The sequence below is a fragment of the Mastigoproctus giganteus genome, chromosome 5 (genome assembly GCF_048544385.1).
Source record: "Mastigoproctus giganteus isolate SK-2022 chromosome 5, ASM4854438v1, whole genome shotgun sequence".
Classification (NCBI taxonomy): domain Eukaryota; kingdom Metazoa; phylum Arthropoda; class Arachnida; order Uropygi; family Thelyphonidae; genus Mastigoproctus; species Mastigoproctus giganteus.
Window position 1 is genome coordinate 152,499,820 of NC_143579.1, and position 27,192 is coordinate 152,527,011.

At 39.7% G+C, this 27,192-nt stretch overlaps 1 protein-coding gene across 3 annotated transcripts in view; it reads right to left on the reverse strand.

The window, feature by feature from the left end:
- LOC150085771 (small G protein signaling modulator 1-like) overlaps positions 1-27,192 on the reverse strand; it is a 744,108-nt gene that overhangs the window by 30,526 nt on the left and 686,390 nt on the right. The gene's annotated exons all lie outside the window — the stretch shown is intronic.

Consider the following 27,192-nt stretch of genomic DNA (forward strand, 5'->3'; position numbering starts at 1 on the left):
TAGATTTTGGTGAAAGATTTTTAATCATTTCATAATGGATGCCATCTGGTCCAACGGCACTTGCTTTGGAAAGAGCGAGGGCTCTTTCCAATTCTTGAATAGTGAAATCCCCGTTGTAGGGATAAATGCTCTTAGATTTAAAGTTAAGTGCCTGTTTTTCGATTTTATATTTCAGGACCAGGAACTCTGGGGAGTACGAGGACGTTGCGGAGATGTTAGAGAATGTTTCCCCAAGAGCATTGGCTATTGCAGTTGGATCTGCAATAGCGCATCCATTATAATCTAGGATTGAAGAAGGGTGGGATGTATATTTTCCCTTCATTTTCCGGATTTTATCCCAGACTACCCTAGAGTTGGTAGACTGGTTAATAGATGATGTAAAACGGATCCACGATTCCTTTTGACTCTGACGGCAGATATATCGTGCATTGGCTCGTGCACGTTTAAAGGCTATAAGGTTGGTCGTGGTAGGATATCGGCGGAATATCCCCCACGCTTTGTTTTGAGCCTTTTTTTGCTGCTGTGCATTGTGAATTCCACAAAGGTTTAGGAAATGGTGGAAACCGGGCAGATGTTTTTGGAACAGCATTCGCAGCTGCTTGGACAATATTTTCTGTGATGTACTTAACTGCATCATTGATAGACTCTTGACTGACTGTGCTAAGATCAAAATTTGCTTGATGTTGGAAGGCAGTCCAGTCAGCCTGATCAATCTTCCACCGTGGTAACCTAAAAGGAAGACATGGTCTCCCACTGTGTAACAAGGTTATCACGGGGAAGTGATCGCTTCCGTATGGATTCTCCTCCACCTCCCAAGTGAGTGAAGGGAGTAGAGAAGGGGAGCAGATAGAGAGATCAATGGCAGAAAAAGTACGGGTAGGCATGTGGAAGAAGGTGTTTGTTCCAGTATTTAGAAGGGAAAGGTCATTGTCATTGAGCATACGCTCTATGACTCGTCCCCTTCTGTTGATGTTAGCACTACCCCACAGGGTGTTATGTCCATTCATATCCCCGAGAAGTAAGAAAGGGGGAGGCAACTGCGTTAGAAGATCATCAAGGTCTGCCTGGGAGATGTCAGTCCCAGGTGGCAAATAGATAGAGCACACAGTTAATAAAAATCCCACCGTAAGGCGAATTGCAACACCCTCTATGTTAGTTGTAATTAGTAAGGGCTGCACTGCGGTCTGGTTACCCACAAGGATAGCCACTCCCCCATGTACAGAGCCTTCCGCAATTCTATCCTTACGAAAAATAGTGGTGTTATGCATCGTGGGATCGTCATTTGCCTTTAGGTATGTCTCCTGCAAGCAAAAGCAAACTGGCTCGTGCTTTTGCAGGAGGGCCTTGATGTCATCAATATTTCGCCGGAATCCACGACAATTCCACTGTAGGAATTTAGCCATTATTTTGGCTTGGTGGGTCCATCAGGCGGCTTCCGAGGTGCCGAGGGCTTACTTTTATCAGTCTTGGATTTATCTTTTTTGGGGAAGAATGGACGCTGTCCCGTGTCCATTTCTTCCTCTGCAAAGAGTTCCAAGACTGAATCTTCGGGTACCTCCTTCTGCTCGACATCCATCTTTTCTTGGGTACTAGGGGGAACTTCCCCTTTTTTATTCTTATCTTTCATAATTATCTTTGTTGCTTGTGGAGCATTAGGAGGTACCGATATAGGAGTGGCAGCTGATTGGTCCTTCTGTGCAGGTTTTTGTGAACTTAACAGATAACGCGCGATGGGAGTGAAAGACTCCTTTGGAGGAATGGTCATGTCCGTCTGAGTTCCGACGGAACATCTCCCTGTTACCTTCTGGGCGTAGGTAGGTTTGTTGATATTCAGGGGTTTGACCGATTTCCTTGCCTCCTGGTATGATATATTTAGCTCTGCCTTCAGCCGTTGAATTTCTTTTTCTTCTTTCCACCTCTGGCATGCTCGTGAATAGGCCGGGTGTTCGCCTTCACAGTTAATACAGGTGGGTTTTATGGCTGAACATGCTGTTGTTTCGTGGTCCTTTGCACCGCATCGAGCACATGCAAGGACTCCACAGCAGGCCATTTGAGAATGTCCATACTTCTGGCATTTAAAACACCGTAAAGGGTTCGGAACGTATGGACGCACTGAACAGTTGATGTATCCAGCTTTAATCTCATCAGGAGGTTTAGGAGAGTTAAAAGTCAGGATAACGCTCCTGGTTTTAACAATTTTTCCATCCCTTCGAGCAGTGATTCTCTTGACGGCAACCACTCCCTGTGGTTTTAATTCGGAGCAGATTTCCTCCTCGGTTACGTCGAGAAGGTCCCACTCCGAAATGACACCTCTCGATGAATTGAGTGTTCTGTGTGGTGTCACAGTTATAGGGATTCCTCCGATTGATGTTGTTCGGAGTAGATGTTCTGATTGCCTGTCATTTTTAGTTTCAATTAAAAGGTCTCCAGAACTAAGCCTTTTAACTGATTTGGGTGAACCTGCTAACCCATCTAACCCTTTTTGAATGAAAAAGGGCAACATTTTACCAATCGGTGTCTCATTGGTAGAATGCATGATTAAGAACCTTGGGACTGGCCCTGATGGTAATTCGGTTCGCTGCCTCTTTGTAGCAATAATGCTATCTGACTCTCCGTCTCTGTTTTCAGATAGGGACCGGGTTGGGGCCCCTGAAGAAATATGTTTATCAGGATTCATATAGGTTTTTAAGTTGTTCAGTGCCTGGGCTCCCCACCCACCACGGAGCCCAAAGGGACGCCCACTACTCGGCATGCAATAAATGTGCTCGGGAGTGGAACGCCAGGGCTACCCAGACACTATACCCGCACCGCCGCCAGCCTGAATCCTGTCCCTTGGACCATGAGGGTAGGGGCGTGGCATTGACACGGTTGACCCTCGCAGGCGAGCCTACTAGCCAATTGATCCTAGCCGGGCCTTCCAGGACCACCCGTCTTGTCGAAGTAGGGGCCAAAGTGGTGTATTGAAGCTGGGCCCCTCAACCACCAGGATCCCCCTTTCCGAATTTCCACGGGTCGCAGCGCACGGCAAACACGCCGGATTCCATTGATGTAAGCCTGGAACCTGGGCTGTGGGCATTGGATCCCAGTGATGCTAGTCTGGAAGTCCAGCAGCGTCACTGGGAGGTCCCCTCACCATATACAGGTGCCCACGTCGAGGGGCTCTTTTTTTTTTCTGATGAGGTTTCTGTACTTGGACACAATATTCCAAATGCTGTCTTACAATTGCCTTATATAGTGGCATTATGACCTGTCTCTATAGGATGTCATTCAATAAATCATTGATGATCCTATGGGCTTTCCTGGTCACCTGGTTACATCACTTTTGATACAAGAGGACTTCATATCTGAACTGTACCATAACTCCCAGATCCCTTTCTTTTTCTACTGTTTTTAATTAAACCTCTCCAAGTGTACAATTAAACCCCACCAAGCAGATGGCCTCTGTAGTTGAGTGGTCAGGAGTGGGAGTGCAGTAGTACATGCTCTTTGAGTAGACCGAGGTTCAAGCCCCTGACTGCAAAATATGATCGATCTGCCAACCAGCACTGGACCAGCATGGCAGATTATGAATTGAATTGCTCAGGAGGCTTCCATGCTGCAGTGGACTGATAATGGCTGCTGCTTACCATTTTTTAAAGTGTATAAGCTATTTTGAGGTTGCTATTCAACGAGTATAGAAGCTTGCATTCTGCTGCATTAAAACATAGCTGCCATTTTTCTGACCATTCTCAAACCCTGTTCAAGTCATCCCAAAAGTGCACTCCTTGGTATTGATCATTAACAACTCTCCCAATCTTTACATTTTCTGCAAAATTCTGACATCATGCCCTTTATCCATTCATTCATGTCATTTATGAAAATCAGAAAAATATTGGTCCAAGAAATGATCCTTTGGGGTCCTCCAATTCTGATGTTATGATCTGAATAATATCAATTAATCACAATGCACTGCCTTCTGCCACCTTGTGATCCATCCATCTTAAAGTCTTTTCAGTAATCCAACATGATCTGGCTTATACAGTAACCTTTCATGGGGGACTGAGTAAAATGATTTGCTAAAATCCAAATAAACTTACTGAAATTGTTTCCTCCATCCAGCTCATGAGTAACTGCCTCAAAATAGATTACCTGGTTAGTTAATGTGTGTTATCTGTTTGAGGAAACTAAAAATTTTGGTCACATGTGGCGTATCTGCTAGGAGATCAGTAATATTGAAAGAGGTGTTTGTCATAGAAAATGAGGTAAATATACTAGCAGTTTTCTTGAATTCTTAAGGTATTTGCAATGATACTAGTAAAAATCTTTACATCACCTTCATTCAAATGAATACCTTCACTACAAAACAGATTCCTTCTATCTACAAGTGCAGGCCACGCTGATAAAAATTTCTCCCCTAATGCCTTATAAAGTTCCTGAAGTCTTGAGATGGGGCTTTCGGCATAAGGCTTTAGGGGAAAAAAAACATATTATGACCTAACTTGCAGCATTTTTTTCAGCAGGATCCTATGTTTATCCAACAAACCATCAGGTTGTGTTTGTTTAATATCATTAGTCCCAACATGGATAATAATGATCTCTTTATCTCCTCCCCCTTAAAATTTGACAGTCTGTTGGTAACCATCAACTGTTGCCCCTGGCAAAACACAATCAGGATCTGGTCCACCTATCTTTATTACAAAAATATTACCAGTTCTCCCTGACAATAGAGTCACCCAATAAAACTAAATTTCCTTCAACCAGAGCAGTATGAACTTGACTATTCTGTTCTGGGACTCGAACTGTGATGCATCACTTGGTAGGTCAAGAAATACTTGAGTCAGTGATGAGCTCTTTTTGTTACATTTGTTTCAAGATCAAGCACCCACATCTATGTTCACGTTAACTGGTTCACGCCCCTTTCTTTCTTTCTTTTTTTTATTAGTTGTTGGCACATTGGCTTCTGTGGCCATAATGCACCTCCCAAAGTTTTTGCATTTTACTCTGATCCAAGCCTGAGGCGGGATTTGAACCCGCGACCTTTGGGTTGCCAGGCATGCACTTTACCCATCTGGCTAGCCCGGTTGCCGTTCACGCCCAATAAGACTGTAGAATTAATGGTACCTCAGCATGGCAAGAGGGTTTATGCAGATAGGTTTGCCTCAGCATCTGTGAATTTTGTAGGATGTTTGTGTGTTTTGTTTACATGCATTGTCTTCTTTTTGTGAATAGGGTATAATTTTTTTTTCAAGATTCTGTATATTCAAGCATTTTGTATTCTACATTTACAGGTTTCATAATGAGCTAGACATTAAAATCAAAGCAGATTAGTGTTGCAAGAGTGCATATATATATAAGAAGAATTTAACATGCAAAATTAAGAATAGAGTACTGTTGGGGAACATTATAAAATAACATTATAAAATTCTTATTATAAAATAAAATAAGAAAAAGAGTCGAAATTAAAGAAAAATTTAGCAGTGCCCCCCATACTAAGCACCAGTTTCTGAAATGCGCGAAATATCATTATATGTAAATGTAACCAACCAACAATACATAAAAATAGAGAAAAAAGTAAAAATAAAAACAAAAAGTAGAACATACCAGAATATCAAATTGAATAGAAAAGACTGACCATTATGCCCTATCTTATCAGTGGACCACGAGGCCATAATGGTCAGGGAACCACTAAATTTCGAATGCTACACAAATCCATGCCGCAAAAGAATGAAACTACGATCACACTGCCAGTGCAATAGATTTGTACAACGGTGGTCCATATGTAGTGTAAAAATAATACGACAGAGAAGTAATACTCACATGGAAAAACCAAACTACTGAACAGACAAAGTAACTGCTAAACATATATACTTTATCTGGAAATAAATTAGGCTATAGAGGGCAGCACGGATGCAGCGTTAGCAATTCATCACACTATACCATGTAAATATAATTCTAATTACATCCAAATTAACTGAAAATTAGACCGCAGAAATAAGTGCAAAATTAAGTGAAAATAAAAAATAAGTAGAGCAGACATCAGTGGCAGCAAATATGCCAAAATCACAATATGTTGCGTGTATTTAACTGTAATTTTATACAGGTTATAAAATTACATAATGGTCAGTCTTTTCTATTCAATTCGATATTCTGGTATATTTTTCTTTCTTGGTGATTCCCTTCTACTTCTCTCTCTCTCTCTCTCTCTCAGGGTAACACAGGATTTTTTTTTTTTTTTGGCTGGTGCAGAATAAGCCTCAGGCTTCCTTGAACCTAATGGCTAATAATAATAATAATAGTAATAATTTTCTACTTTTTATTTTTACCTTTTTCTCTATTTTTATGTATTGTTGACTGGTTACATTTAAATATAGTGATATTTCATGCATTTCGGAAACTGATGCATAGCATGGGGGGGCACCACTAAATTTTCCTTTAATTTTGACTCGTTTTCTAAATTATTTTATAATGTTCCCCAACGCTACTCTATTCTCAATTTTGCATGTTAAATTCTTCTTCGCTCTATTGGTCTGCCATGCTACTGGCATATTTTAATTTCTTTTTATTGAAACATAAAATTACAGTTATATATATATATACAGGAACTCCCCGACTTACATAATACTTGACTTCTGGAAATTCAACTTTACTAAGTTTTTGCCGGCCAGTGCAAACTTAAAAAAATCGTGGAAACGTATTTTGCATCACGTAGGAAAAAATAGAAGTATCATGAAAATATCATAATGTGAACCCAAAAACACATTGGTTTTTTTTTTTTTTGGAATTCATTCCAAGTCCTTGGAAGTTGAAAATTTCGCTATATTACTAAACTATTTATCCCTCTAAAAGGAGGTCATATTTATAATGGAAATTGCACTACACTTTCATCGTTATCATATGTTCCCATTATAAGAATCAATTTTGAACGCCTTTGTGATATTTTTCTAAAGCACGTTTCTGGAGGTCACGACCATAAAACAACAAAAACAATTTGTACTTTCCGGTTTATTGGGCTTTTCTGTTAGTGCATCTAATTATAAATGGGTAGTAAACTCGATCTTATTGCATTAGTGATTATACTGATAACTACAATTGTGTGGGTTTTTATGCTATTATGGAGAAATGTGTTCCCTTCACTGAAATCTTCAATCATATAAAAAAACAAATTTTCTCCCTGAGAACAGATTTTCTCTTCAGACTTCAAAAAGATTATTCTCTGAGATGTCTCGGGATGAATTCAGTGTCTTGTAGATTGTTACTGCAAATGACGTTCATCCAAAAATGCTCCTGGACCACATCTGTTCATCCAACAGATGTGGTCCAGGAGCATTTTTAGCTTCTACAAGAATATTACCAGAACAAAGAACAAAGTCAGTTGAATGATTTTGCCTAACCTGCTAAACCTTCCAGTTCCTGCTGTATAAAGAAGAGCTACATTTGCTCTATAGACTAGTGGAACTATTGGAACACTAGTGGAACGTATTATGAACTAGTAGAACACATCAGATATGAAGGTGGATCTGACATAGCTTCAGTTCCGAGTCTCTTTGCCGAGGTAAGTCATTATCTTGTTCATTGGCATAATTTTCTGAATGATTTTCATTATCAGTATTCAAGAGAATTTTTATATGGTTCAGTGACCATAAAGCCCAGGTTTAGCTCACTACCCTGCAAGTAATAAATGCACTCAGCAGTGGAATGCCAGGGATATCCAAGAATCATACCTAAACCTCGATCAACCTGTATCCTCTACTTAAGACCATGAGGGTAGAGATGTAGCTTCAACATGGGTGACCCTTGCGGGTGAACCTGGTAGCAATACAATCCTGAGTGAGCCATTTCAGGACCTTTCATCTTGTTGAAGCAGGGGGCCAGAGTGGTGTGCTGATGTTCTGCTCAACCACCAGATCTCCCTTTCTGAATTTCCATGTCAAAATCCCAATCTTTATATGTTTCTCAAGATTAAAGGGTATTACTAAAAATGAATCCTTAAATAAGAGTAAAATTATTTTGTTTTAGCCTGAAACAGGGGGCCACTTTCCCATTTTACCCATCCGGTCACTCCAAATGTTTGTCCAGTTGAGCCTTAAATTTATTTAAGGCTAGCAAACTTCCACAACAACAACAGATGGAAGTCTGTTGTAGCAATCAACTACCTGCTGGCTAAAGACAAATTTCGCACATCTCTTCTAAAATTGTCTTTCCTCAGTTTGAATCTATGCCCCCTCAGGTTCTTAATCTCAGCAAGTGGAAGTATCCCATCAGAAATGAGCATGCACAAACCATTCAAGACCTTGTAAACCTCAATCAGATCACCTCGCAGGTGCCTTGTCTCCAGATGCAGCAACTTACAGAATTTAAGCCTCTCCAGGTAAGAGAACCACTTTGTTCCTCTTACCAATCTTGTTGCCCTTCTCTGAACTCATTCAAGCAACTCCACATCCTTCCTAAAATGAGGCTTGCAGATCTGTACACATCGAGATGTGGAATGACCATTGCCTTATACAAAGGTACAATCACCTCCTTGTCTCTGCTAGCAAAATTCATATATATCATTGAAAAAAACTCTATGACGTGCTCTGGCAGCCTGTCTGCACTGCTCAGAAAATTTCATATCTGACTGCACAATTACTCCCAGGTTTTTATCATTTTCTACCAATCCTAAGTGTAGTACTACACAGTTGGTACCCTTCTCTTGGGTTATTCCTTCCCATATGTAGTACTTTACATTTGTCAATGTACAACTTCAGCTGCCACTTTCTCAACCCATCTGCCCAACTTTTCCAGATCCTGTTGCAGTAGCATACTGTCATTAGCAAACCTGCCAAACTTTGTATCATCTGAAAACTTGGACACTAACCTTATATACCTTCATCAATATCATTACACAAAACAACAATGGTGGAGTCAACACTGAACCCTGGGGGATTCCACTAATAACATTAATCCACGAAGAGCAGTGTCCATTGATTACCACTCAACATCCCTTTATCCATAGCAGCAATTTGCCTCCAATGCCACACTGCTCCAATTTGTGCAGCAGTCTTCCATGTGCAACAGTATCAAAAGGCTTTCTAAGATCCAAATATATGATATCAAAATTATTCTTTGCATCCAGTTCCTTTGTGACTACATCATAGTATCCAATCAAATTGGTCAGACAAGACTTCCCCTTAACAACCCGTGCTGTGTCCAAGCTATAACCGAAGTCTTGTTTAGATGACCCTGCAATGCTTCTTTAACTGTCTCTATTATTTTACCCAGAACAGAAGTTAAACTAACAGGTCTATAATTATTTGTCATCCTTTGAGCCCCCTTTGTGAACTGGGGATACATTTGCACATCTCCAGTCCATGGCGATCCCCCTGAATCTAAGGATGCCCTCATAATTATGGCAAAGGATTTGCTTACTTCCCTTGCTGCTTCCTTCAATATAACTGGATAGATTCCATTTTCCCCAAGTGTCTTTTTTATGTTTAACTTCAAAAATTTCTACTCCACTTTGCTCTCCATTATTACAAAATCATATAGCTCCCTGTTACAGTTTAGTAAACTTCTCTACTCCCCCTTCCTTACAGAATTCCTCATGTGTGAATGTAGATGCAAAATACTCATTTTGTTTGTCAGCTATCTGAGCAGGATCATGAACAGTCGAACCACAAACATCAAGTGGACCATCTGATTCATACCCTTTCTTCTAGAGTTCATATAAGTAGTCTTTATTATTGAAGTGAAAAAATTAATTCCTCAGAGCGGTTAATACTAGAATATACATATAGAGAATGGTTAGTATACAAAAGAGCTTTCGGCTGGGTAGACAGCCTTCTTCAGTTAAACATTAAATGACAGTTAGAATGGAGATGTGCACTGCCAAGTTGGTGCATGAGGCGCGTGGCTAATTGTTTGAGGTTGGTTTGTGGCTGTGACGTATGGTGGTGACACGGCCAGCGTTTGTCTATGGACAGAATTATTGCTTCTGTGATGGGGTTAACTTGACAACCACTGTTCCTGTTCAAAGAGGTATCCGAGCATTTTATGTTTAATGATTCCAACCAGGTGCACCGTAGGTAATGGTGGGACCTGTCCACAACCACGACATCGCGGTGCGGGTCAATGTCGTGGTGGGTTGTCCAGACATGCTCGGCAATAGCTGAGTGTTCCACATCTGCCAAACGGATCGCCCTTTTTAACCTCAAACTCAAACAATTAGCCACGTGCCTCACGCACCGACTTGGCAGTGCACATCTCCATTCTAACTCTCATTTAATGTTTAACTGAAGAAGGCTGTCTCCCCAGCCGAAAGCTCTTTTGTATACTAACCATTCTCTATATGTATATTCTAGTATTAACCGCTGAGGAATTATAATTTTTTCATTTCAATAATATGAATCCGGAGCGCATAGGCCTTTTTCACCATAGTAGTCTTTATTTTTCTATGCATCCTTTACAAAGGGTTTCTTGTAATCATTCGCTTGCCTAACTTATATCTGCCATAAGCTTCTGTGTCACCTGCTAATTTATATGCAACCCAAGCGTTTTTATTCTCTGCCACGAGCATCATTAGTTCATCTGATATCCATTTAGGCCTAAATCTTGAACTTTCTTAGTTGGTATGAAAAGCCTAGTAGATTCCAAGATTAATTCCTTGAAGGTTTCCCATTTAGAATTCACTGTTTTTAACATCATCAGTTGATCCCACCATATAGAATTTAAAAATAATAGATTAACAGTAACCGCTGGCAGAGGTAAAAGTGATTCTTGCAATACATCTATTGAAATGCAATTCAGCAGCAGCCTGGAAAGCAAGGCAATGGGAATTTCCAGGACTGCTGGGAGTCATAGTGGAACAAGTAAATACATGAGCTGTGTTAGGGTAACTATGAGTAGAAACAGGTGCATGTATACTTGCATGTACACCAATGCTAGGAGTATAGTTAATAAATTCGATGAGTTTGAAGTGCTAGTCAAGACATCAAAGGCAGATATTGTTGGGATATCAGAGACATGGTGTCACACAGATAAGCAGTGCAGAACTGGAATTTGGGGAGTACAATGTGTACAGAAAGGATAGACAGGACAGGAAGGGAGGAGGGGTTATGCTGTTAGTTAAGAGTTAAGAAACACATAAAATCTAAGGAAGTGCATCTAATTGATGTGGATAGACAATGCAATGTTGAGTCTGTTTGGTGTGACATAAACACTGGGAACGAAAAAATGAGAGAGTGTGTGTTTTATAGGCCTAATGAATCTGATGAGTATAATGAGCAATTGTGCAGAGAAATAGAGTGGGCCAGTAAATTAGAGTGTCTTGTAATGGAGTATTTTAATTTCCAAGATATTGACTGGAATTTGTGGGTTGGTCACTCACATACTAGCAAGGCTTTTGTGGATTTATTGGATGATTGTTTTCTACAGCAGCATGTTCGGGAGGCAAATAGAGGGAGTAATACTCTTGATCTGATTATCAGATCAAGAGTATTACTCCCTTCATGCATCAAGAATCTGCAGATAAAGGAACCACTAGGTGGCAGTGATCACAGTTTGCTGAAGTGGGATTTTTGCTTTCGTAAAGGTGACTACTGTGGTCTGAGACAGTATTTAAATTCTATAAGGTGGAACCAACTGATGATGTTACCAACATAAAATTCAAATTGGGAAGCATGCAAAGAATTAAACTTGGAAGCCTAGGCTTTTCATACCAACAATGCAATGTTCCTACCTGTTATCACCTATGGAGCCGGTGCGTGGTTCATCCGCTTGGCCATAGTAAGAAATAGGAATAAATTAGAATCGATACAAAGGACAATACTACTCACTATTACTAGAGCATGTCGCACAGTAAGCACACCTGCACTACAGTTGCTGGCCGGAACTCTCCCACTTTACCTGGAAGTAGCCAAAAGAGGCTTATATTATAGATTTAAAAAGGGCATACCCACAGAATTTCTGGGGATAGCCCTTGACACAGCCAACACCCTCAATGATGAAAGAAAAAGAATAGCCACAAAGCTCCATGAGCTATGGCAAACAAAGTGGGAGCAGGAAACCGAGGTCTGGTTACCAAACAGTTTCTGCCACGGGTGTCAACGGTTAGCCCAAAGCCACCTAAGTGGTATGCCCCTGGACTTTTTACAACATTTATATTGACAGGTCACGGCTCCCTAAAGGCGAAACTAACCTCCTTAGGCCTGAACGATGACCAAATTGCACCTGTGGCGAAAGTGAAGACTGGGCACACATTCTATATGAATGTATAATATATGACATCCCCCAGAACAGAGCTAATAGCACAGATTGGTCCCCTTCCCAGGGGAGAAGAACATCTGTTCATCATAGAAGAGCAAAACTATAAAGCTTTTACATCTTTCCCACAGAAAGTATTCGAAATGTGCAGAGCAATGCAAAGAATGGCAATTCAGACCCCCCCCAGCAATTAAACAATAATCAATAGTAAAATTGCACAAGTTTCCCACCACGCCCAGACGATGACTTAAAAACTGTCAGGATAGCAGTATTCTGCACCCTGACAGAAACCTGACATGACAAACCTTCCCAGGACTACCCTGCCATGTGTAGGAACCTGGGGGCCCATGCCAAATAAGTAACCACGTAGGGGAGGGAGATGTACAGGTAGGCAGGGAAGCAGATTAGCTGAAAAATATCAGTAGGCTAGTGGCAAAGGGATGCAATGTAGATTGAATGAATGAGAATGAAAGAATGAATAGGCTGGGAACCGAGTGAACTAGGAATTATGGTAAAAGGGAATAAATGGCAGTTTTGGTGAAAGAAAGAGTGATCTAGCAGGACGGAAAGAGAGAGTGAATGGGAATGAGTGGAAGAGCAAATGTAATTGGCCGAAAGAACACAAAGTTAAAAATAACTTACATCACTTTATATATACTGTACCAACAAACATTTACTAACCACATCAACACTATCACTGCATTCTCCCCTGCCCTGCAAAAAAAAAAAAACAACTTGCGGCTAGGCCTGCACCACAACTGAAGAATAACAGTAAGTTGAGGTGCCCAGAGAGTGCAGTGCAGAAAGTAAGAGTCGAATAAATGAGATGAGAGATAGAAGAATGAATAAAAGTGTAAGCGTGTGAGAAAAAGAACACAAACCATGATTTTTTTTTTTTTTTTTGATTTGGTAGTTGTTGGCGCATCGGCTTCTGTGGCCATATTGCACCTCCCAAGGTTTTTGCAGTACTTTGATCCAAGCCCGAGGCGGGAATCGAACCCGCGACCTTTGGGAACACAAACCATAAATGCTACAGTTAAGTACACACTAACCCTAGTTTTAATTAGTATTTAAATTTACACTATACATCATTGCATCCCCTCCTGGTGTATGAGAAAAAGATGAATGAGTTGAGTGAAAAAAAAAAATAAAATAAAAAAAAATATATAAAAAACTTGGAAAAAGATTATAAAATAAGAAAAAAGTATTTAAAAAAAAATAATAAAATAGAGTGAGAATGCAGATTATGAATTAAGTAAATGTGTGTCTCTCCCACCCCCTTGCCTGGTGGGTTCCCAACTGCCAGCTAACATATCCCACCCCCGGAGCGGGATGGGCAGCTTAATCTTCATACCGGATTCAACACTCCTTGGACATGACACCGACGAAGACATTCTGCGGCTTTGCTGCCAACACGCCATTGGTGATCTGAACTGGGTACTCTAACCTGGTTCCCTTTAAAACCCCATCCCCATCCCCGGGAGGGAGGGACGGATCTCTGTCTCCTCTCCTCCCTGCCTACCCCCCATACTTCGCCTGGTGGGGCTCATCTCCACTGACCTCTTTAGGGATGCCTACTCTATCATCCCTATTCTTCTATCTGTTTTCCCCCCAGTCTTCAGTCTCCCTCCCTCTCTCTCTCACTAAATCGTATACCTTTAACAATGCCACCAAATTCTACTGGTTTCCTGTAAATCTCTATGACAACTAACACTATTAGCTTTTATATAGTGTATAGCCTCACATGTCTAAATTTAATAACATCAAAATTTTGCCCGACCTATTTGGCCTTTAACACATCTCTTTAGCGTTCAACCCCAACCAGCGATTTCCTAACAGCAATCCCATTAAGCATTAATGTCAAATGCAATTTTTTTTTTTTTTTTTTTTTTTTTTTTTTAAATAGGTCCTAGCCACTGAAATCCAGGGAAACTAGGTGGCAGGCCCTGCCAGAGCAATTTGTTGTGATACTGGATACACGCGGCTAGCCTTCACGTGGCAGGGTATTGGCAACGTCAGGCCCCACTAGGGGGCTGGCGTTGCCCATTTTTTATCTGGCCAATAAGCCGGATAAACAATGGGCACAACATATGACACTACACAGACACAGCCCACACACTTGCAAGTCTCTGGCTTGACAGTGTACTGTCCTCGATACAGCGAAACACACGCGGAGATGGGAGAAATCCCATGTGCCATTTGACACGAACATACCTTATACCAACAAAGAAATATTGTTCAAGATTTAGGCCTAAATGGATGTCAGATGAACTAATTAGCCATGTGACAGAGAATAAAAATGCATGGGATACATATAAATTAACATGTGACACAGAAGCCTATGATAGATATAAGCTGATCTGTAACCAACTTACAAAGGAGGTTAGGCAGGCGAAGGCAGATTATGAAAAATCTTTGGCAAAGGATGCAAAGAAAAACAACAAAGAGTTCTTTACTTATGTAAACTGTAGAAGGAAGGGGGATGAATCAGATTGGTCCACTTGATATCGATGGTTCAACTGTTGATGATCCTGCTCAGATAGCTAACAAACTAAATGAATATTTTGCATCGACATTCACACATGAGGAGTTATTCATGGAGGGGAATGCCAGAGGTGTATTTAAACCTGAGATCCTGCCCAGGTCTAAATGGATGTCAGATGAACAAACTAAATGAATATTTTGCATCTACATTCACACATGAGGAGTTATTCAGGGAGCAGAATGCCAGAGTTCTATTTAAATTCTTGCATTCATCTAGATAATCTTGTAATAACTGAGAGTAAAGTGGAGGAGAAATTGTTGAAGATAAACACAAGAAAGGCACCTGGGGTGGATGGAATCTACCCAGTTATATTAAACGAGGCAGCAAAGGAAGTAAGCAAACTCTTAGCCATAATTATGAGAGCTTCCCTGGACTCAGGGGAGGTACCCATGGACTGGAGATGTGTAAATGTGATCCCAATCCACAAAGGAGAATTAAAGGGAGACACAGGTAATTACAGATCTGTTAGTTTAACTTCTGTTCCAGGGAAATTAATGGAGGCTCTGGTTAAAGAAGCATTGCAGAATCATCTAGACAAGACTTCAGTTATAGCTCAGACACAGCATGGGTTTGTTAAGGGGAAGTCTTGTCTGACTAATATGATTGGATACTATGATGTAGTCACAAAGGAACTGGATGCAAAGAATAACTTTGATATCATATATTTGGATCTTAGAAAAGCCTTTGATACTGTTGCACATGGAAGACTGCTGCACAAATTGGAGCAGTGTGGCATTGGAGGCAAATTGCTGCTATGGATAAAGGGATGGTTGAGTGGGAGAAGACAGAGTGGTAATCAATGGAAACTGCTCTTTGTGGACTAATGTTATTAGTGGAGTCCCTCAGGGTTCAGTGTTGGATCCATTGTTGTTTTCTGTATTTCTAAATGATATTGATGATGGTACATCAGGCTTAATGTCCAAGGTTGCAGATGATATGAAGGTTGGCAGGGTTGTTAATGACACTAATGACAGTACACTGCTGAAACAGGATCTAGAAAAGTTGAGCAGATGGGCTGAGAGGTGGCAAATGAAGTTTAACATTGACAAATGTAAAGTACTACATATACAGGTCTGGAGGCCTTAATTTAAGAAGGATGTAGAACTGTTAGAATGAGTACAGAGAAGGGCAATAAGATTAGTGAATGGAAGAAAGGGTTGCTCTTACGAAGAGAGCTTAAGTTTTGCAAATTACAGTGTCTGGAGACTAGGCACCTGCGAGGTGATCTGATTGAGGTGTATAAAGCCTTGAATGATTTGAGCATGCTCAATGCAGATGGGATTCTTCCTCTTGCTCAGAATAATCGCCTGAGAGGGCATAAATTCAAATTGAGGAAAGCCGGTTGTAGGATAGATGTGCAGAAGTTTGCCTTTAGCCAGCGGGTGGGTGATTGCTGGAACAAACTTCCATCTGTCGTTGTAGAAGTTGATAGCTTAAATAGATTCAAGGCAGAACTTGACAAAAATTTGGAGTGAGTGGATGGGTGAAATAAGGTTTTTTTGCCGATGCTATATAAGCTTGCTTTCTTGCATCATGTGCCTTTGCTAATGTTAATGATAAAAACTGTCTGAGACCACTGCAGCTACCTTTACGAAAAAAAACCCTTCCCTTTACCCTTGATGGTAGTTACATCTTTAAGTAAATCCCACATCAGTAGACTGTGATTACTGTCACCTAGTGTTCCTTCATCTGGAAATTCCTAATGCATGAGTCATCACTGCTGATAATCAGATCAAGTATTACCTCCTCTGGTTGCCCCTCAAACTTGTAGCTGTAGAAAACATTCCTCCAATAAATCCACAAAAGTTTTGCTACTTTGCGAGTGGCCAACCCAAAAGTTGCAGTCAATATGTGGAAAGTTAAAATCCCCCATTACAAGACATTCTGATTTACTAGTCTGCTCTATTTAGGCCTATAACACACTCCTACTCTCATTTTCTCTTTCCCAGTGTTTATGTTACACCAAACTGACTCAACATTGCACTGTCCACCCATGTTAACTGGATGAACCCCCTGAGAATTTGTGTTTCTTAACTAACAGCATAACCCCCTCCTCCTTTCCTGTCTATCCTTTCTGTACAAACTGTACTCCCCAAATTCCAATTCTACACTACTCATATCTGTGTGATACCATGTCTCTGATATCCCAACAATATCTGCCTCTGATGCCTTGATCAGTACTTCAAATTTACCAAATTTATTTACTATACTTCTAACAGTGGTATACATGCACCTGTTCATACTTTATTTATCCTAACATAGCCCACATATTTACTTGTTCCATGACGACTCCTAGCAGCTCTTGAATTTGTCTTACATTTGTCCGAACCCCTCCAAGCTAGCATTTTTTCAATTCACCTAACGCCGCCTCGATAGCATCAGCAAATATTCTTGCATCCCCTCTATTTAAGTGTATCCCATCCCTATAGAAGTAGTGTCTCCTGTTAGCAAGCACAGACCATGCTGAAAAAAATTGTACCCCATGAGCCTTGCAGAATCTTTCCAGGGCTGAATTGCAGACACTTTGAAATTCAATCCTAAATTCAACCAACAATATTACCTTTTATGTCCTTAAAAAATGATATTTGCTTTACAACGTCATCAACGTTTTCCCCTAGCAGACACACTCTGGTCCTGTTCCACCTATTCTTTTTGCATAATACATTCTCCATCTCCCTGACAAAAGATTCACCAATAATAACTAGTTCCTATGGGACCAGCACATTCTGCCTTGGAGATTGCCGCTGTGTTGCTTGGTGCATAGGAGTGAGCTCTGACTTTGAGAGCTGGATGGGCACTCTGATTAATTTCCTCGAGAGTATCTGCTTTACACCTCAAACTCTCATACATGCCCATAATACTGAGTTGGTGCTTAATTTCCTCACAGTCCGTGCACCTAGCACACACAAAGACATCCTTCCTGGCTAGGTCATGTCTGCAAATACTTCACATTTCGTGCATTTTTTTTAGACTGTGATGCATTGGAGAATCGCCTCCTTCGGGTTCTCTCCCGAGCCACAGCACTCTGGCTAATCTGTGAGCATTGCTTTGCTGCTTTAGTCTGGGTCATGATTCCGTTTAAGTACAAATTAATTAACAATGAAATTTAATAAGATTAATAAATTCTACTAATTAATTGATAATACTATACTAAGCTAATAGATTTCTAATACAGTACATGTTTTGCTATCCAGTTTTACATTAAACCCTATGCTATCTAGTTCGGGGTACACGTTGTGTAACAACAACGGCATCGAATAACAATAGCGGCAAGTTACGAACGGTAAAATCTATGGACACTAAATATTAACTTTCAAAATCGCTATCTAAATTCAAAATAAACCAAGGAGCTTGACTAGGACTGTAAGCTACTTATAGAAAATAATTTAATATAACAATTAATTCAATAAAATGTCTAAATATAGTTAAAAACTTAAGAGTTTGCCAGAGCTGCAAAATCTTATCCAACATGTGGATACCCTTACTGATACTAAGTAATAACCTACAAATCTCTATTTAAGTTCAAAATAGGCTAAGTATCATAACTAGATACTTAGCCTATTTTGGCTAAGTATCTAGTTACGATACTTGGCTCTTTATTCCAATTTTTTATAGGAATTTTACAGGAAAGCTACTTCTAGAAAATAAATTAATATGCCAAATTAATTATATAATTTATGTTGTATAGAATTTCACATGGCAGTAATCTTTCTAAACTTTATATGTAGTATTGTACCAAAATTCTTGTTGAAGTCAAATAACAACAAAGTCGAATAACAACAAAGTTATATTAAAGTTATTACATAATTTGCTTTGTTTAAAAGAGCATAATCACAAAATGAAGAACTTTTTTTACATTCTTCTAATCCTTCTTTCCCTTCTCTATAAGTCAACACATTTTGGTAAGTCTGTTCTGTATATAATTAGAATTAGTAGAGGCATAGATTCAAGAAAGCAAGCTCATCGGCAAAAAAAAAAAAAACAAGAAAAAAAAACCAACCCCTTCTTAATTCATCCATACATTTGCTCTTGAATTTATTTAAGCTACTAACTTCCACAACAGCAGATGGAAGTTTGTTTCAACGATCAACCATCCACTGGTTGAACGCACAATTCCACACATCTATTTACAACTGTCTTTCTTTAATTTCAATTTATGCTCCCTCAGGTGCGTAATCTAAGCAAGAGGAAGAATCCCATCAACAGTAAGCTTGCTCAAACCATTCTAGGCCTTATACACTTCAATCAGATCATCTCGCAGGTGCCTAGTTTCCAGAAGCTGCAATTTGCAGAACTTAAGCCTTCTTTGGTAAGATCAACCCTTTGTTCCCCTCACCAATCTCATTGCCCTTCTCTCTCTACTCATTCCAGCAGCTCTATATCCTTGATAAAGTGAGGTTTCAGACCTATATGCAGTACTTAAGGTGTGGCCTGACCACTATAAATTTCTGTATATCATTGTCAAGACCATATGAGCTGCTCTGGCAGCCTGTATGCACTCTCAGAAACTTCATATGAAGAAGAATGAAAAAGACCCCCAGGTCTTTTTCATTCTCCGTTACCCTGAGTGTAGTACCACACAGTTGGTAAGTTACTCTGGGGTTACTGCTACCTATATATATAGTACTTTGCATTTGTTAATATTTCTAGATCCTGTTGCAGTAGTGTACTGTCATTAACAACCCTGCCAACCTTCATATCGTCTGCAAACTTGGAAATTAAGCCTGATAAACCTTCATCAATATCATGGATAAATATAAAAAACATAGTGGAGTCCCCTGGGGGAACTCCACTGTGTTTGGCCCATTGTTTTGACTTCATGAACCAATGTTATTAGGCCATGAAGAGCAGTGTCCATTGATTACCACTCTCTGTCTTCTCCAATTCAACTGTCCCTTTATCCATAGCAGCAACTTGTTCTTAAGCCATACTACTCTAGTTTGTACAATAGTCTTTAATGTGCAACAGTATCAAAAGCTTTCCTGAAATCCAAGTATATGACATCAAAATTATTTTTTGCACCCAGTTCCTTTGTGACCACATCTCAATATCCAAACAAATTGATCAGACAAGACTTCCCCTTAACAAACCCATGATGTGTTTGAATTATAACTGCAGTCTTGTCTAGATGATCCTGCATTGCTCCTTTAACCAGTGACTCCATTATTTTCCCTGGAACAGAAGTTAAACTAACATGTCTGTAACTACTCGTGTCATCCATTGATTCCCCTTTGTGAATTGAGGATATATTTGCACATCTCCAGTCCATGGGGACCTTCTCTGAATCCAAGGAGGCTCTCATAATTATGGCTGAGGATTTGCTTACTTCCTTTGCTGCTTCCCTTAAAGTAAATTTGAAATAGTGGCACCCCAAATAACAGCACACTGAGATCGGATGTATACATACAATGCAGATGTTTTGCAGTGATGAAAAAAGAAAACAGCACATCACGTGATTACTGTATTTGTTTACGTTTGCCATTTTCAAAGTGAATTCTTTACTGACATCACGGATTATAGAGCTGTTTTACATTTATTTTAAATTAAAAACCCCTCACTATGGCTCTTAAAGTTAATAAACCTCATACAGAGAAGAAAAGAAGAACAACATTAAAACTTAGTGAAGAACTTGATATAATCCGTACTATTACATTAGGGTCACTCGAAAAGTTAATTCACATACCCATGTGTATTGTGTCTGTAAATTGCATGTGTTCTCTGCTCGATTTGCCGGACAAAAAACTGTAGTTTCTGGGGAAAAAAATCCTTGATATATACGCCTGAAACCTACTAACTCAGCCATGGAGTGAAAAAAGCCTATAAAGGTTCCTCGCATCATTGATGGGATTCGAACCCGGGGCCACCCAGTGTGGGGAGGATAGGACGGCACCACTGTGCTACACGTGCAGACTAAACTTGATATAATAAAGAACATAGAACAGGACGTAAGCAGAAGTGTATTAAGGGCAGAATATAACATTGAATCATCAACATGTTTATGTTTTTCATGTTGTGCAGTTTATAAAATTGCATTCTTAATCTCTATTTCTTATTTGGCTTCATTGTTTCTGCATTAAATACATTAAAAATAAAACTTTCTAGATAATGGAAAAATTGGAATACCAGCACCTTCAATCCCCGAAGGCACCCGTTATTCTGAAAGTCTACTGTAGATCCCATACACCCCATACACCCTTTCTTATGTTCAACTTCAACAATTTCTTCTCCACTTTCCTCTCAATTATTATGAAATCATTTAACTCCCTATAAACACAAGAAAGGCACCTGGGGTGGATGGGATCTATCCAGTTATATTAAAGGAGGCAGCGGAGGAAGTAAGCAAATCCTTAGCCATAATTATGAGAGCTTCCTTGGACTCAGGGGAGGTACCCGCAGACTGGAGATGTGCAAATGTGACCCCAATTCACAAAGGAGTATCAAAGGCTGACACAAGCAATTATAGACCTGTGAGTTTAACTTCTGTTCCAGGAAAATTAATGGAGGCACTAGTTAAAGAAGCACTGCAGGATCATTTAGACAAGACTTCAGTTATAGCTCGGACACAGCATGGTTTTGTTAAGGGGAAGTCTTGCCTGACCAATTTGATTGGATACTATGATGCAGTCACAAAGGAACTGGATGTAGGGAATAACTTTGATATTATATACTTGGATCTTAGAAAGGCTTTTGATACTGTTGCACATGGAAGACTGCTGCACAAATTGGAGCAGTGTGACATTGGAGGCAAATTGCTGCTGTGGATAAAGGGGTGGCTGAGGGGAAGAAGACAGAGAGTGGTAATCAATGGACACTGCTCATCGTGGAGTAATGTTATTAGTGGAGTCCCTCAGGGCTCAGTGTTGGGTCCATTATTCTTTTCTGTATTCATAAATGATATTGATGATGGTATATCAAGTTTAATGTCGAAGTTTGCAGACGATACCAAGGTAGACAGGGTTATCAAGGACACTACTGACACTATGCTGCTGCAACAGGATCTGGAAAGGTTGAGCAGATGGGCTTGAGAGGTGGCAAATGAAGTTTAACATTGACAAATGTAAAGTACTAAACATGGGAAACAGCAACCCCAGAGCAATGTATCAATTCTGTGATACACACTACACTGACAGTGGTAGAGATGAAAGGGACCTGGGGGTGGTTGTGCAGGCAGATATGAAGTTCTCTGAGCAGTGCAGACGGGCTGCAAGAGTAGCTCATGGTGTATTGTCAATGATATATAGGAATGTTTCTAACAGGGATAAGGAGGTGATTATTCCCTTGTATAAGGCAATGGTCAGGCCACACCTAGAGTACTGTATACAGGTCTGGAGGCCTCATTTCAAGAAGGATGTAGAGATGCTGGAACGAGTACAAAGAAGGGCAACAAGATTAGTGAATGGAACAAAGGGGTGCTCTTACGAATAAAGGCTTAAGTTTTGCAAGTTACAGTGTCTGGAGACTAGGCGCCAGCGAGGTGATCTGATAGAGGTGTATAAAGCATTGAATGGTTTGAGCACGCTCAATGCTGATAGGATTCTTCCTCTCGCTCAGAATAATCACCTGAGAGGGCATAAATTCAAATTGAGGAAAGATAGATGTAGGATAGACGTGCAGCAATTTGCCTTTAGCCAGCGAGTGGTTGGTTGGTGGAACAGACTTCCATCCCTTGTCGTGGAAGTTGATAGCCTAAATAAGTTTAAGGCTCAGCTGGACAGGTATTTTGAACGAACAGAGGGGTGAAGTGGAAGTGGTTTTTTTTTTTTTTTTTTTTTTGGCTGATGCTGCATAAGCTTGCTTTCTTGCATCAAATGCCTCTACTAAAGCTAATGCTAATGCTAGAGTTTGATAAATGTCTGGCCTCCACTTCTCTACTAAATTCCTCATCTGTGAATGTAGATGCAAAATATTCATTCAATATGTCACTCTGCCTGAGCAAGATCATCAATGGTCGAATCATCGATATCAAGTGGAGAAATCTGATTCAGCCCGTTCCTTCTAGAATTTACACAAGTAAAGAAGTCTTTGCTGTTTTTTACTACATCCTTTGCCAAAGATTTCTCTTAATCTGCCTTTGCCTGCCTAACCTCCTCTGTGACCTGATTACAGACTAGCTTAGATCTACCATAGGCTTCTGTGTTGTCTGATAACCTATTTGCATCCCATGCATTTTTCTTCTCTACCACAAGTTTCATTAGTTTATCTGACATCTATTTAGGCTTAAACCTTGAACACTATTTCTAAGTTGGTATAAAAAGCCTAGTAGCTTCCAAGATTAATTCCTCGAATGCTTCCAATTTAGAATTTGCTGTTGGTTACATCATCAGTTGGTCCTACTGTATGGAATTTAAAAACTGCCTGAGACCACTGTAGTCAGCTTTACGAAAGCAAAAACCCTTCCCTTTACCCCTGATGGTAGTTACATTTTTAATTAATCTTACATCAGTACACTGCGATCACTGCCATCTATTGGTTTCTTTATCTGCAGATTCTTAATGCATGGAATAACAATCACTGCTGATAATCAGATCAAGAGTATTACTCCCTCTGGTTGTGTCTTGAAGATGCTGCTGATGTAGAAAGCAATCATCCAATAAATCCACTAGTCTTGCTAGCATGCGAATGACCAACCCAAAAGTTACAGCAATATCTGAAAAGTTAAAATCCCCCATTACAAGACATTCTGATTTACTGGCCCATTCTATTTCTCTGCACAATTGTTCATTGTACTCATCAGAGTCATTAGGCCTATGACACACTCCTACTCTCATTTTTGCTTTCCCAGTATTTATGTTACACCAAACTGACCCAACATTGCACTATCCACCCATGTCAACTGGATGCACTTATTTAGATTTTTTGTTTCTTAACAGCATAACCCCTCCTCCCTTTCTATCCTCTCTGCATATGTTGTATTCCCCAAATTCCAGTTCTGCATTCCTTATATCTGTGTGACATCACGTCTCTGATATCCCAACAATATTCACCTTTGATATCTTGACGAGCATTTCAAATTCATCAAATTTATTTACTATACTCCTAGCATTGGTGTACATGAAAGTATACATGTACTTGTTGTTACTCTTAGTTTTCCTAACACAGCCCATGTATTTACTTGCTGCATGATGGCTCTCATCAGTCCTTGAAATCCCCAGCATCTTGATTACCAGGCTGCTGCTCATTCTAGTTGGAGCAATGCAAGAATCACTTTCACCCCTGCCTACGGATACTGTTAATCTATTAGTCTGTTAATCTTCCCCCCAAGCTAGCAATTTTATACTAATACTATTCATTTTATGGGATCTATTATGGCATTATTGTTTAGTTTCAAATCCTGAGTATAGAGATATGCACTTCATGTATGATCTTCCCAGAGGAAATTCACTTGAATCAAGGCAACTACACCACAAAAACTTTCTTAATCAAAGACAGCCAAATTGTTGGACGTATGGGGCTATTGACAAGTGTTTGGATAAGTGGGAGAGTGGTGTATCTCACATTGTGCTGCAAGGCTGTTAGGATTGATGTAAGCATATTACAAGATGTTGAAGGTGACATTCTTAATATGGTACATGGGCAAGTACCTGACAAACCAGTGCTGTTGCTGTGTATATTCTTTGGGAATAACAATTGTACACTTTTCACTGTTAGAAAGTGCAAATCATAAAACTCTGTCATCACCCTCACGATCCTCATTTTTTGAGTCTGATGATGTTTACGGTGGAATGATTAACTTGGACAAATAGGTTAAAGAAAATCTTCATGGTTTAAATGGTAATGATGCATCAAGAGAAATTCTAATTTACTATTAACATGATATACTCTTGGTGATCAATTAATTGGTACACTTTCTTCAACGGAACTAGGTGGCCAAGCTGCCAATACATTTTGAAAGATATATTGCCCGGAATTGTCTGAAGATGTTCTTCTCTGGATAAGACATAATATTCAGTTCATTCATAATGGAATCTCTGCCTATTTAAGTCAACAAATTAGGGCTCACCCTTGATGCTACCTATCTAATCTGATGAATAGAGTTGGTGAAGCCCTGCTGCTTGGTCAGCTCAGTCACCTGAGATGAAACTTGGTTACTTGGGGTCATTTAAACAGATTGCTGTAGGATACAGAAGTCTTGGATATTGTGAACTTCAAATGCAAACAGAATGTGGCCATGACACAATCCATACCACTGCAGAAACATTCAGCCATATTTAGCAGTCAGTAATTCAGCAAGCTGAGTTCATATTTAAGTGCCAGACATCACTTTGAACAATTATTGTAAAATCGGTTTATGAAGCTTAAAAATTAAGCAATATTATTTGTTGCATTTGTACCTTTTAAATAAAGTGCAAAATAAAGCAATTTTGGATACATATTTATGTGATTTTTTTCTGGACCTTAGAATTATGTTCAAAATTTTTTAACATACTTTTGGAAAGTTGTCCAACATGTCCAATATAATGGAGGAAACGCAACTAAATTTGTTACCTATGTTCTTTGGAGGATATGAAAGAGAATTACACAAAAAACCAAAATTAGTTTTAATTAGTCTTGTGTAATTCTCTTTCATATCCTCTAAAGCACATAAAAAAATTATCATTCACAGCAAAACTTTTCCCACTGTGGGAAAAGTTTTGCTGTGAATGATCAATCCATCATATGAGCCACATTGCTGCGCATATTGGAAATGTACCATAACGTTGCCATGGTAAAATTATCACTTTATTGATAAATGTTTTAATGCAAGTGTAACATGGTAACATGATTTTATATAACAACACATAACAGTAGAGTTGTGATGAACATTAATGTGATATTAATGTCTGGTATCCCCTATTCCAAGTGGCAATACTGAATTCAATCAGTACCAAATATGTGTTTTGAGGTGGTCACCTCTATGGTCTAGTAAAATCTCAACCTGAGAAATGGCATGGCCAAATGTAGAACATAATATATTGAGAGTGAGGTTTTTGATGTTCAGAGTGATACTTCAGTGCTGCTAGGTCAACAATGTTACCACAATATACGTGGCAACCCATGTTCAAGTAGTCCTAGTGCAAAAAAGTTGTAAGGAGTGAGGTCAGATGATTGAAGTGGCAATGCTGTGGGAAATGATATGCTGATTACCCTCTCAGTGGTATTGCAGTGGTTCATGTACAGATTTCCTGATACATGGAAGTGCTCCATCTTGCGAGAAAAAAAAAAAAAAAAAAAAAGAAAAGAAAAAAGTCATTTCCAGGCAACCCTGCCACTGTAATTGTGAAATGACAACGTTCACATTGAGACATTCACAACAATGTTCAAACATTCAGACAATACATATGGCAAATTCTACAGAAATGGGTCTCTTCCCCTCCCCAAATATTCCATGGCCACTGGGCATCTACCTCTATTTGTACCAATGAGTTGAGAGCAAATTGTGCATTGCGTTTCAATGTCACCTGCTTGCAACTACTGCTGATATTGGAGTTTATATGGGTATAACTGCAAACATTATGCAACACCTGCCATACTTTCATATATGGGATACCCAAGCATTTTGATGTAGCATATTTACTGTTTCTGTCTTCTGGTGCTGATATTGGTAACTACTTTTCACAGATCTTTCCAGGACTATAAAGCAATATCCTCAATCCACTTTTTGAGGAATCTGCATCCTCTTCCTGACCATTTTTTTGAACTGTGCAATCATTTTTCTGATACCACATGGTGTCATTAGATCTCTTTGATAGGCACCTCCATAGTCAGGTGGGAAGGAGCAGCAGTGCATAGCACATGCTTCTTGATTAGAGCGGGGTTCCAGCCCGTCACCACCAAATACGGAGGATGCGGAAAGGTCAGGGAATGACCACTGCATATTCCCGCAGCAATATGGCCTTAGTTGCTAATGCTCCTAAAATCTAAAAAGATCTCTTTGCTAGTTTTTGCAATGTCTATTTTCCCAAATCACTGTTATTACATTGCTTCCATTTTGATAATACAAACCACAATCAAAGCATGCTCTGGTATGAGTTGGGAGGCATAGTACACAATACTCTTAGTATTGTACAGTGTGGTATCCTCATGTGCAACATCTTACACCTTTCATTAAGGCCAGTCACAGTCGAGATGTGGTTAGTATAGGATTGCAGCACCACAAGCATTTGAGCTAACCATGGCTTTAGCACAGATGATTGCTAAGTGTGGTAATGTATTTTTGTCAAAATGATTAATCGTAACTTCCTTTGAATTATATAGTTATGCCAGAATATAAAGAGAATGTTTATAAGGTCTGACATACCTGAGTGGTTAGTGTGGGAACACACACACACACACACACACACACACACACACACACACACACACACACACACACACACACACACACACACACACACACACACTTGAGTTGATAGTTACCATATTGAGCAACCAAACCGATTTGGTTTGGT